Below are 12,847 nucleotides of genomic sequence, written 5' to 3' on the forward strand. Positions count from 1 at the left end.
CTCCAACAACTTTGTGAGCCCACACTGCTCAGTAACTGGAGAGTTAACATTCCCAGTTTTTAAGAAGAGAAACTATCGATTTCTGTCAAAGACCTGCATGGTACTCATAGTCTGTAAATATACCCCTCTTTCCCCTGACTATTGCCAAATTTGAACCATATTCTTTCCCTTTTACCAAATAGAAATTCTCTAAGATGGAGGAAGAGAGCAGAAGAAGGGAGAGCAGGGAATTATAAATATAAATATAAACATAAAATCCTGGAGAGAGCTAGGTCTAACTGTGAATTGCTCCTAGCATTGGGGAGCATTTTCCCTGCTTGTTTAGCTCTATTACTGATAATCAGATGGCAACCACACAATTCCCTTGACAAAATCTCTAGAAAAATTTCAGGTTTGTAGGAAAGATGCTCAATGACTGAGCTCACTCCTCCTTTCTGCTCAAGAACATTAAAATCAGCTGAAAAGAAAGAAAAAAGAAAAATCCCAACCAAACAAACATCTCCGTAGTAACTGTGACTGACCATTCACTGATGACTCTCAACTCACTCTCTCAGCTGAGTGATTTGTATCACTAATTTCTCTTCTCCATTGCTTGAGGCCAGCTCTCAGCTAGTAGAGTTCTGCAGGTCTGAAACCTGCAGGAGGAAGGGTATTGGCTGCCAACTCTTTCCATCATGCTGAACAAATAAATAAAATTATCATCAAGCATAATTGCACTGAAGTCCACAGGCAATAGTACATATTCCCCACCACCATAACAATATCAAATCCGAGCAAAATTAAGAGTGTGCATACACACTGGAGGGCTTTGCAAAAGACTCCTGAAGAAAACAGTTCTCAGCAAAGATTCATCTTTCACTATTTTCAGTCCTCAAAAGTTTGTTTTCTAATTTTTTTTCTCAACAGTTTAGATAAATTTTGAAAGAATCCTTTTTGTTGATTTTAAATTTGCTTCCAAATACCTTATTTCTTATTCAACTTCCAGTAGCAAAATTTCACCACAATGCACCAGAGAAGGGAAATAATTCTTCCATTACATGAGGCAGCAAAGAAATAAAATCTCTAAATCTATGCAATTCATTGAAATTTGCCATTTATGAATTATGCTATACAACAAGAGAAGTAATAGATAGTTTCAGAAAAATCAGAGGGAGTAAGAATGATGCCATAGTCATATTTAATGATTTGTCTACAGAATAATTTTCCAAAAAGTAAACTTTTACCGCAACAGAAAAATCTTCCATGAAACTAAGACTAAAGCAAAAACTACATAGAAATATATACTGATCTGCTGTGAAAATTCAGTCTTCAAAGATATGATGACATGTACACTGTAAACACCATCTGATACCTGAATAAGTTTAAAAAAAAATAATTACTTATATTCTGTTCAGACTTGCCTGCAAAAAACCAAAAAACACCCGCAAAGATTCCAGAATCAGGATTAATCCTGGTGGCACTCTGTGCTCATACAACCAAAGCTTAAGCATTTTTAGGAATGATGTGTGAATGATTTAAAAGCACTTAAAGTAAACAATAGAACTTCTGATTTTTCCTAAGAGTTAAAGCTTGACCTACCTTTAATTTTGCTTCAAAATGGAATTAGAAACAGTGAAATGGTTTAGGTGAACTATCAGAAGTTATTGAGAAATTTTCAAATTATTTTTAAATAAATAGCACTTTTTAAAGAAAGCAATAAAGGGTTATTCTCCTTTTCTCAAAGGAAATTGAATGTCCACTCTTAATAGCGGTATTTTATATATAGTGAATGAAACAGTTCCTACTAGGACACCTATAAAAAACTGGTAAAATGTGACCTTTGATTTTAGGTAAATGTTACACATTTGAATAAAAGGTTGCATTTATAGGCAGCCACAGATTTTTGGGGTTTTTTTAATGAAATCTTTAAAAGAGTTCAAGAGATAATCCAGGGAAATTTTTCAAATAGGAAACACTAATTTTGAACAAATTTTAAACACTCAGACAGGGTTTTTCCTCTAACGTAGGATCCATCACCCTCCTAACTCGGTGTAAATGCAATCTGTTCCATTTGTATGGCATAAACAACAAGCAGTTTCACAGGAATGAAGTAAACCATATGTGAAGGTGTTTTAGAAAGCACAACAGGGAATACACCAAACAAAGAAGCATCTGCATTTATTTCAATGTCAAATCGCATGTGTATTATAAAGGGGAAGTTTATTGTCTTTATATAAAATGCAAGTTTACTATATTGTGTACTTTACAGTTAACTCTTCCTGCCCCTCAATGTCCTCCTAAAATTGGGGAAGAAAAATCAGCACGTAAACATCGAAGTCTACAGGTGTAGAGGTAGGGTTGAAAAGGGGTCTTCAGCCCTGTCCACCCTACTCAGGCTGCCATGTATTGACAAGAGCCTATTTCGCCTTCACCCTCTGCTTGCTACTCCTGCAACTGAGTTACTGTAGCCAACACACAGCACTGCTGAATGGGGCACTGGGTATTCCCCCCAAAAAGGCACTGCCCAACAATTAATTAGTTTTATAGAAGGTGGCCAGAGCCAGCTTAACACATTTGGAGTTCGGGAGAAAATATTTCAAAGCAGCATTTAGCCTGGGTGCGAGCTACAGGCACGTTGTTAAAAAGCTAATTGCATGGAGACAAAGGATGATCGTTACTTTTATAATAGTGTGAAATGTTAACCCTTAAGAGCTGTGTTTGATAATAAGTATTTGACGACTGAACCTGCTAGTTCATTACTTATATTTAAACTCCAGCCTGAAGATTCCTGAAGTCACAGAAAGTGTTTATGTCTTTACCTTTTATTGTACTAGGATGGATAAAGGTTTTTGAAATCTGGGATTTTTTTTCCTATGTCCTCTAAAACTATGCATAAAAAGCACTCTTAAAGTGTTGAAATTATTTCTCAGATCTGTATTTTTATGCATCTTCAGGAAATCTGGATTTGTACTGACAAATAGCCTTGAAGAACATTTTTCCTCAAATTTTGCTTGTTTCAGGGAACAGAAGAACAGAGCTAGAGAGCTTCTGACAGATCTCACCTGTCTATTTAGACAATAGCCACTAAAAACATTCATATTCTGCTGCAGATTACATAAGCTTTTAACTCTAGGAACACAAAAATCAGCAAAGAGAGGTTCAGTGACGCTGGGTTGCAAGGCAAGGTCCTGAAGTCAGCTCTCCAGGAAGGTCTGCAAAGCACTTGGTGAGCATTTAGCATCTACCAGGCTGTGACTGCCACTGACCACCTCAACAGCATGGATCTCCCTGAGTCTTTTGGACTCAACCCCCTCATCTCCAGCTCACTGGACCTAAGCAAAAGCCTGCTGCTTCCAGCCAGGCTGTGTAGGGGCACAGTGGGAAAGTTAACTTGTGTAGGCTGTGAGATCCAACCTGATGGCTGTGGGCTCCTGCAATCAAAAAGCTCTTTTTATTACATATGTGTATAATGCCCACTGTAAGGAGGTTTGACTATGGCCTACAGTCATGAGACACCACTGTCAGATTAATATGAATGAAAAAGGACAAGAATGCTATAGCAACAGAAACAAAAAACATCACAATTATCAGAAAAATATTTCTGATCACAAAAGACTATCTTGCTCGTACTCGCCAATCTCCCCTTTGGCAAGCCCTACAAGGAAGGAGAATATGAGAGAAAGGAAAGAAAAGAGAGAAAAATTACAGGGAGAGGCAGGGAGAGAATGGAGGAAAAGAGAGAGACTGAGATAGAGTGCATACTTTTAACTTGTCACAGTACAACACTAGCTTTTAATTAATACAGGGTATGTACAACTTTGAAGACTGTTGGTTGTGCAGTATTTTATGATAAATACATTTTATGGGATTTTGTTTTTAAAGAGGATTTTGTAAAATAACCTAGCCCAATAAATGATTTACCAGCTGCAATAAAAGATCAAGGAAATTGCTCAGATTGCATCTTGGAGCATCTAAAACTCTGAAGTTTATGGAGATCTAAGCTGCCCCCAGATCTACAGTGCTATTAAAAATTTTTGTAGTAGCTAATTATGTTCCATTGCCTTTTTTTAAAAGGTAGCAATCATAGAAGAAAGGAAGGTCTGGAAGCAGACAAAGAGGAGTTGATGCCCTTTGATGGAGAAAGTAGGAGAGAAGGAAAGGAGGAGACAGAGAGCAGTGAGTAACAATTGCAACATCATGCTGGTATGGTAACAAATGGAACTAACAACTCATAAGGTATCAGATTTTCCTTAAATCACTCAAGGAAACCGAATAAACTCTAAGTTTAAAAAATATATTTTAAGGACACATTCTTTACATGGCATGCTATATGTCATATCTATATTACTTGACCAAGAGGGGAGTAATTTTTTTTACTTTTTTTTTTTTCTTTCTGGTAAAGATGGTGACCACAAGTGAAGCAGAAAGTGAAGTTCTGCTTTGTTCTAAACCCATGGGACTTTAACAAAATACATAAATAAATAAAGCAAGAATCTGTCCTTATTTCAAACAGGATGATGGACATAGAATGGCAATTGAAATAACATAATACTAGCTTATGAGCAAGGACACCTTCCACCAGACCAGGATGTCCATGCCCCCATCCAACCTGGCCTTGAACATTTCCAGGAATAGGGCATATACAATTAAATGTTACAATTAAATGTTTGGAAGAGAGAAAGTGAAGTTCCCTGGTACTGCAAACGAGCACCTTGAGATGGATAATTCATGATAATTTGGTTAATTTAATTTGAAAATTAAGGTAGGTAAAATGAAACAGTGGGAGCTGACAAAGATATTTGGATGAGAACTGCTACTCTAGAATCTATTCTCCTATAATGGCCAGGATGGGGGAGTCCTTAATTGTAAAAAATAACCACAATTAATTCAGCAGAATTATGACAGCCTACTTGTATAAAAGTTGTTATTTTTCCACCTGATTGCTGTCTCCTCCAATCCTCAGGGCTAACCACTCCTAGGGCTGAGTTCAGATTTCTATAATAAAAACGTACTTTGTGTCTGTACGGTCTTTACCAAACTTTCTGCCAACTTTAAAGGCACCAAATGAATGTGGCAAGTGAGAGCAGGGAACAACAGGACAAGTGATGTTGAAGGCTGCTTGGCTTGCCCATGAGATAAACCTGACTCATGTCTTGATAAGGAAGTAATTTAAAACTAAATTTTCACAGACATCCACTCTACTGAGATGTTAGTTTACTGGCTATTGTATTTGAAATCCTAGGGAGTGATTTGCAGAAGATCATAGGTGCCAGAGATGTTTTGAGGGCTGGGTTTTGAATATTCAAAGCACAATATGGAGCTATGTGAAAGACTACCAGATCATTTCATTTAGTGAAATGATCTTTATTGTTTTCTACTAATTACAAATAACTGTCTAGCTTTTGCAATTACCTAGAAGATGAAATTCCAGGAAATATAAGTAACTGTAAAGACTTCATTTTGATGCAGTCTTTTTAGTTTCACTTTAATTTATCTTTTCATTTTAAGACATTTCCCATATGTGTATTCTATAACAGAGAAAACTAATAGTCTAAGTAACATCCAAGAAAGATAATGTATTACTCTTAAAATGTTGAAAAGATTATGCTAGAAATCCTTTTGTATTTATTCCCCTGAAACAGCTTCTCAAAGCAATGCAGCAATGTCAAAATTACATTCTCAACAAAAAGTACTTCCTTTTTTTTTTTTCAATAAAGGTCTACCATAAGTAATACTAAGGAGTCAAAGAAAACCCATGTGTGGGTTTTTTTGCAGTCTAATAATATTCATCTAAATGTAGGTACCTCTTAAATACAAGAATAGCAAGGCATATTTCTGGGTTGTGAAACTATTTGATGCTGAGATCACTTACCATACAGAAAAAGTATATTTCTCTAACTCTTCCAAGTAAAAATTACTCTCTACAGATGTTTTCTCTTCTTCTTGGCTTGCATTGTTCTCAGGACCTGATCTTTCCTCATGGCATTGGTCAGGTGGGTTATTCCAGTTGATCTTTAAACGAAAAGAAACGACAAGTTAGAACACTAAGGCAATTAGCTCAGCTGCTTCTCCCAGGACAGGACTTCCAGCCCTGTCATCAGCTTTGTTGCCCTCCTCAGGACACCTTCAAGGACCTTCACAACCCTCTTAACTGGTGGGGCCCAGAGCTACACACAGAGTATTGTTCCCTGAATGTCTTTATGTTCCTATAAGGCTGTGATTTGACAAACCCTCTCAAGGAGGTGTAAGCTAATGCTAACACCAGCAGTCCTCCAGTCTACCTCTCGCTGCTTGCTTTTTCCTGTGTTGCACTGCACACACTCTGTCAGCACAAAGCCATATAGAGGGAACTAATCTGGGAATGAAATTAATGTGTTTGGCTTCATTCTTTTTCCTTTATTTAACTGGGTTAGCTCTCAGCTGGACCCATTCTTATCCAGGCCACCCTGCACTGGTGCCAGCACAAAGGAGGAGAGGGACAGTACTACATCTTTCACTGCTTGCACCATCTATGCTCATTTAAAATACTCGCTGAGATACAAAATTGAGATTCCAGATCTCTGCTCATCTCTGGAACAACATTTTTGCATGCACAGGATCTGATTCAACACTGGCATTGCTCCTCTGAAGTGACCATCAGATGCCCTGCATGCTCGGTGTTATCGCCCCTGGGCAAAGAGATAAACATCCCTTCCCCCAAGACACACAAAGTCCTAACTTATCAGACAGGAGACTGCAGGAGACTTCAATGAAACTATCTATTAATACCTTCCCAAGCATAATACCAAACTCTGTAAAGGGTTTGGTAACATTTGGTGTTAGCCCAGAGAAAACAAAGGGATGGAAATTAAAACATATTTTGTTTGAACTAGAAACAGAACTCCCTTTTTGGTCTTCCTGTTAGACAGGGAGATGGAAAGTACACTATTTAGAGGTAACCACAAAGACAAATTTTGCTTCTACATCCCTTGATGCCAACTTTACAGAGCATGTGGTTGAAATTTTCTAGCCAATACTAGAAGATAACCTAGATGATTTAAGCTCCTATTCAAATTCCATATTTATGAAGTTTACTCTGTAGTAACATGAAGTTAATTCTGTAGATCTCGAAAAAATCTCAGAGTTCCCAGGGAACAAAGCACTGACATAAGATGTAGTCCTGCCACTTTACATTTTGCTAATTATGAAAATGACAAAGATTTTTTTTTCTTTTTAACTAACTCTGTAAACCATTTCGCTCTCAAAGGCAAATTTTACCTAGACACACAACTACCCAGCTTAATTCCCTAGAAGAAGTCGAAGTTTCAGAGCAGGCGGTGTGTGCAAGGTGCCTTGCTTGCTGATTGTCTCCATGAAACTATCCTTGTGCAAAGTAGATAAAAAGACATAATTTAAGACATGAATCCCAAAGGCATTAGAGAGTGTTATGAGCTAATTTCTCTGAGACTGTGTTTGATCTTGTCTAAGGTACAAAACCAGAAACTCAGTCATCTGCATGAGGATGGGATTATGATCAGAGAATATATTTTATTTCTCTCAGAAGTCACTGACCTTGAGCATCCTCTCCTTTATTGCTACCATTCAATATCTTGAATACATGCAATGGTGTGCATGCTTGCTGCAACAAAAACTAGTTGCTAATGCCCACAAGAGACTATTTGTAACTCCTTAGCATAGATGAATTTGGGGGCAGGGTGGGCAAAGCAGTAACATCCATATTCCCAAAAAAGTTGAGGGCAGACTTAAAGACCTTTTTGTTTGTTTTTGTTATAAAAAGAAAAAATAAATTAAAAATATGTTTACGAGAAAAAAAGGGGACTGCTAAAGAGAATAAACCACTACAGAAATTTCTGTCTTCTTCCTTAAGTCTGCTTTTTAGATTAGTTTGTAATTGTTTCCTAAATATGACTGTTACATAAAATTATTTTAGAAGATGGTATCCAGAGATACAAGTAGGCCCAAATGATATAAATCAGACCAACTGCCTAAATCTTGAACATGCTAAAACAAGGCTCTCTCTGAACATTAGGGTTCACTCATGTCATTAAAAAAGATGGGCTCTTACAGTCTCTGAAAGGATATTTCACGTGCTCTCATTTCTCTTGTGCAGAAGCATTCTCGTAAGAGGCTCAGTTCAGAAATCTATAAATACATGCCAATAACTGTAAGCTTGTCAGCCATTTCACTGAGTCCCAAGGGACTAGACAGTGCTGAATTCCCCATGGGTTTACACATCTCACTGAAACCAGGTCACTTTAATGTGGTTTTGAGAGACACCTACAACTGAGGTTCCTCTAGGAACGTGGCATTTGGTTCAAAGGCATTGTGTTTTTATGGGATTGTAGAAAATGAATTTCACTCTGCCACTCCCATGGGTTAGGTTGCTTTGCCCACTGCACCCACTCCATTAGTCCTCAAATTGTCCTTCCTATAGATATAAGGCCATACACACCCATGCATGCACACATCAGTCTGCATTTATATATAGCTCTGTTTTCTCCAATTTATCCTCAACTTCCTGAAGAAATAAATTACTTAAAAACTTATCAATTTAAAATGGAGGGAAATTCCAGTTGGCCAGTCTAGTTTTGCTCAGAAAAGTAAATCACCACACTGTTAAAGTTGCAATAATAATCCCCAGCCGTTGAATGTTTGTGCCATGGCACATGTACAGGTATAAACACATAGTGCACACATGGATTTTCTTCCATGCACAGTTAAAAGCATTAAAAATGTTTCAGAGTATATCTAGAACAGGGTGAGACAAACTACCAGAATGATTAATTTGAATATTCATGTTTGCAGTTATAGTTCTCTGCAGCCATGCTGATTTAAGGACAGAAGTGGAGAACACTTACAGAGAAAAATTGCAACCTTCACTGGAAAATACCTAATTTAGTAATGTAATGCGGGTAGAAGCAATTCTCAGGAATACAGAGTTTTCTTTGTGTCTTAATTGTCAGGATTTACAGTAAACCTGGAAGTTTCAGTAGCATTTCACCCAGAAAGTGTTGTCATGATGCAGATATGATTTTATAGAAACTTGTACTGATGACACAATATTTATTCACAAATTAATTATGTCCTTGACCAAGATACTACAAATATTATACTAAAAGTATCTGATAATTAGGGTCTTCTGCATAAGCACATGAGATCTTGAAGGTTAAAGATGCATCTCATGTTTAAACATTACTGAAATAATACAATCCTGCAGCACAGACTTGATAAAGCTGCTGATATTTGATTACCATTAGGATGGTCTTTCCTACTACTCCTTTGAAGTTTCTTTGCTGGAGAGATTAGCTCCCTACCGATATATGCAGGAGACAGCAATACACCTGGCCATGTGAAGCCTTTTTGTGGCCATAAATTCACAGGGGTAGATTAAAGAAACACAACAACAACAACAAGAAGCAAGCCCACAAATTATTCTCAAATGGCACAGTAGAAGCTCCAATGGCTTCTCTGTATACATTAAGGGAGATAATGATGTCCATATCAAGAGCTCTACCTTGTGATGTCCTCCTTGGACTTCCTTCAGCCAAAACGAGTCACCGTGCTCGTCTGCACTGCCATGACAATCTTGGTAATCCTCTGCAAGAAAAAAAAACCCAAACAAACCACTAAACATAAATTACTTTTATATTGGTGCATAAGATAAAGCTCTGGAAAGGAAGGAGCTGGGTTTTGGTCCTCCTCCCAACAGGATTCTGTCTGACTTCATGCAAATCATTTTTCTTCCTCCATCCTAGTTATAAATAGGTGGTTATTTCTCTACTACCTTCCGGAAATATTAGTATGATAAATGCTATAATAAAAACGGGGAAAAGTAGAAAAAAAAGAAATAATAGACACAAGAAGAATGACATGGAAAGGTATTTTAAACACCCTAGGAACTGTTCTTCAAGAGAGAGAGAAGTTTTTTTTCTTGTATGGGCAGGGTTGTGGATCAAGAACGAGACAGGGGGATGAAATGCATTCGAATAAACATTGCTTAGAAAACACAAGTCATGTGTCTCTCAAGCTCCTGGAAAACAGTGACCTGTGGAATGAACAAAAATGTAATGTCACATCATAGGAAGTAGTAGCATGGCACAAGTAAAGGTCTGTATTGCACACTTTTTCATGTATTGCTTTTGGAAGATAATCCAAAAATAAACTTAATTATTCTATCCTTCTTTTCTTTTTCAAGTCATTTCCAGTCCCACTTAGTAAAAGACAATCAAGTGTATTTAAAATCACAGTATAGGCAGGATTGGCTCTTAGATGTTACAGTTGTTGATATACACATGTACAATATACACATATACAATGTCACAGTTGGATACCTTTCTTACTTTCTACATATATATATATACACACGTGTGTAGGTGTGTGTTGTATATGTTGAGCAGGAGGCATTTGCAGGTATTTGTGCCATCTGGGGTGAAAGAGAAGGTCTACTGAAATCAGTGAAACAGCATAAAATACAGCTGCTGGGAATGTCACACGTATGCACACATGCCGTATAATCCGTTCAAATTGTCTCTGCATATTCCATATATGTGATACACGTATGAACCCATAAACACATATTAAAATATAAATATACCTTTACAAAGATGGTTACTGTGGTTTTCTTTGTTCAATTTTTTTTTTTTTCCCCTTTGGCACACAGAACTGGGTTTCCAAACAGCCCTGCTGAAATAATGAATACTTTAACAATGTTTTTGGAGTCAAATGAATAAAGCAGTAATTATCTTGGCCAAAAAAAAAAAAGAGACAATAAAAAGAATAAAGAAAACAATATTCTACATTTAAGAAATGGGTGGGAGAAGAAACTCAAGTCTGTTATTTAATCATGACATGCTCTTTTTATATTTTATTTGTAAGGCTCTGAATGCTCTTTTCTTTCTATACCAGTGAGCTCATTACTTTAATTCCTCATAGATTTTTCTGAACAATATTTGCTAAGTAAAAACACAATGTAATTCTTCAATGGCTGTAACAGTAAGAAGCTGCTCAAATTAAAGATCAATAAAAAGTACAGAAAAAAATCTGTATAAAAATAAATAAATAAAGAGAAGATGGAAAATGCTTGCAATTATGATGAAAAATCTAAAAAGAAATTAAATTTAGTTGTAATACATTTCCCATTCTTTTCTTCATGAAAATTACTATGAAGTGGGTTTTTTTCTGTAATTTAAATGTTAAGCTGCCAGATGTGTGTCTCATGCTTGAAGAGTTGAAGCTTTGCATTATTTAGCATATTAAGATTCACAGAATTTAAAAAAGGGCTCCTTTATTGCCTGGAGCTTCTAATTAAGTAAACCTTAGCCTGGTACATTTAAAACTTGCAATACAAGAGATTTTGCTGCTTTTTTATTTTTTCTCTGTAGCCCAGTCTCATCAATATAATAAATATGGAAAATAGTTAAGATGATATAATTTTTCTTTGGCTTGAGGAATTAAACCTATCTATTATTTTAAGAAGTTTTTAATAGAGGCCAGCAATCAGAAGGACATTTAAAGACTCCAGTCTACTTTTTAATCATAAGATTGCTCTTAGTTGGGGGGTGGAAATGAATCTTATAAAACTGAGCCATGTAGAAATTGTTTCTTCCATATGCACAAAAGAAAGTAGTTCTGAGAGAGAAACAAGAATTACACAGTTCTTTATTATTAAATTGCATTTTACTTTTTTATAACTTTTTAACTGACAACAGAAAACTAATAAAGTATTAACTAGCTGCACTATCAGCAATTTGTTCATTGAAAGAGTTGAGACTACTGCATCAGAAACTGTAATAGCATAGAAATTTCTTTGACGTACAATACTCATAAATCATACCTTAAATACAGTTATTTTTGCCATTTTAGAAAATGTCAAAGGTGTCAACTTTGTCCAGATATAACACTTAGCAGTGACTATTTTAGTAAATTGACTCAAAATACATTTTGTTCCCTGGCAGGGGAACATAATACCATTCATGATAAAAATGAACAATTTGAGGAGGAGAAAATAGTACCAAGAAACAATGATCAAAGACAGGTATCATAGCTATGATAAAGCTACAATGGCAGGTGTAGACTCTCTGTTAATAAGTTTATTTGGAAGTCAAGAAACATATGTATTAGAGCAGGAAAATATGATGGCACCAGGGCCTGGAAACAACAATAAAATTCTTAATCCAAAGCTCTATGTCTGTATTAGGTAAGTCCAGCAGAATAGTTTAAATGTCTTTCATTTTTATGAGACAAATAGGAAAAAATGGGTTGCATTTTTTACCACCACTGTGAAATGGGCATGGATTTGGAAAAGCATGGTGAGACAAATTTTATTTCCAGACCTTAACAATGCTGAGAGCAGTCTTTTCTGGGTCACGTTAAGTCCCAACCAAATAGTTTAGATGTCACACAGATCACACCTGATATGGGATACAAAGAAAGGGTTAACTACATCAAGTCCCTGAGTTCAGCTGAGGTCTAGTTTTTAAAACAAAATAGAAAGTTGTTGGAATAGAAAAATGTTGGTGGTGCTCTGTTACCTCTCTAAGCATCAGCCTTCTCTGGGCAATAGCTGAGCATAGTAGCATGACCTTTAAAATTAGAGGGTGTCTTACTGCTTCTTAACCCTTGTAGAGTAAAACATAACCTTTTTTTATCCTCTGCATTCAGTCTGGAAGTTATCGTCTTTGGCTATGTCTTCTGTAACAAGCACTGTGGCGCAAGAAATACAGGCACAACATGTAGAATGAAACCAGCAGTTTGGAGGACACCCCCTAACAGTGGGGACCCTGCTGTGTGTTGCAGACTTCATGTCAGGCTAGTTTTAGTTGAGTCCTGGGAACCGATGGCCCTGATACACACACCTAAACCACATCCA

Source organism: Empidonax traillii, unplaced genomic scaffold, assembly GCF_003031625.1.
Source record: "Empidonax traillii isolate 1590-97213 ecotype Southwest subspecies unplaced genomic scaffold, ASM303162v1 scaffold686:size905440, whole genome shotgun sequence".
Lineage (NCBI taxonomy): Eukaryota > Metazoa > Chordata > Aves > Passeriformes > Tyrannidae > Empidonax > Empidonax traillii.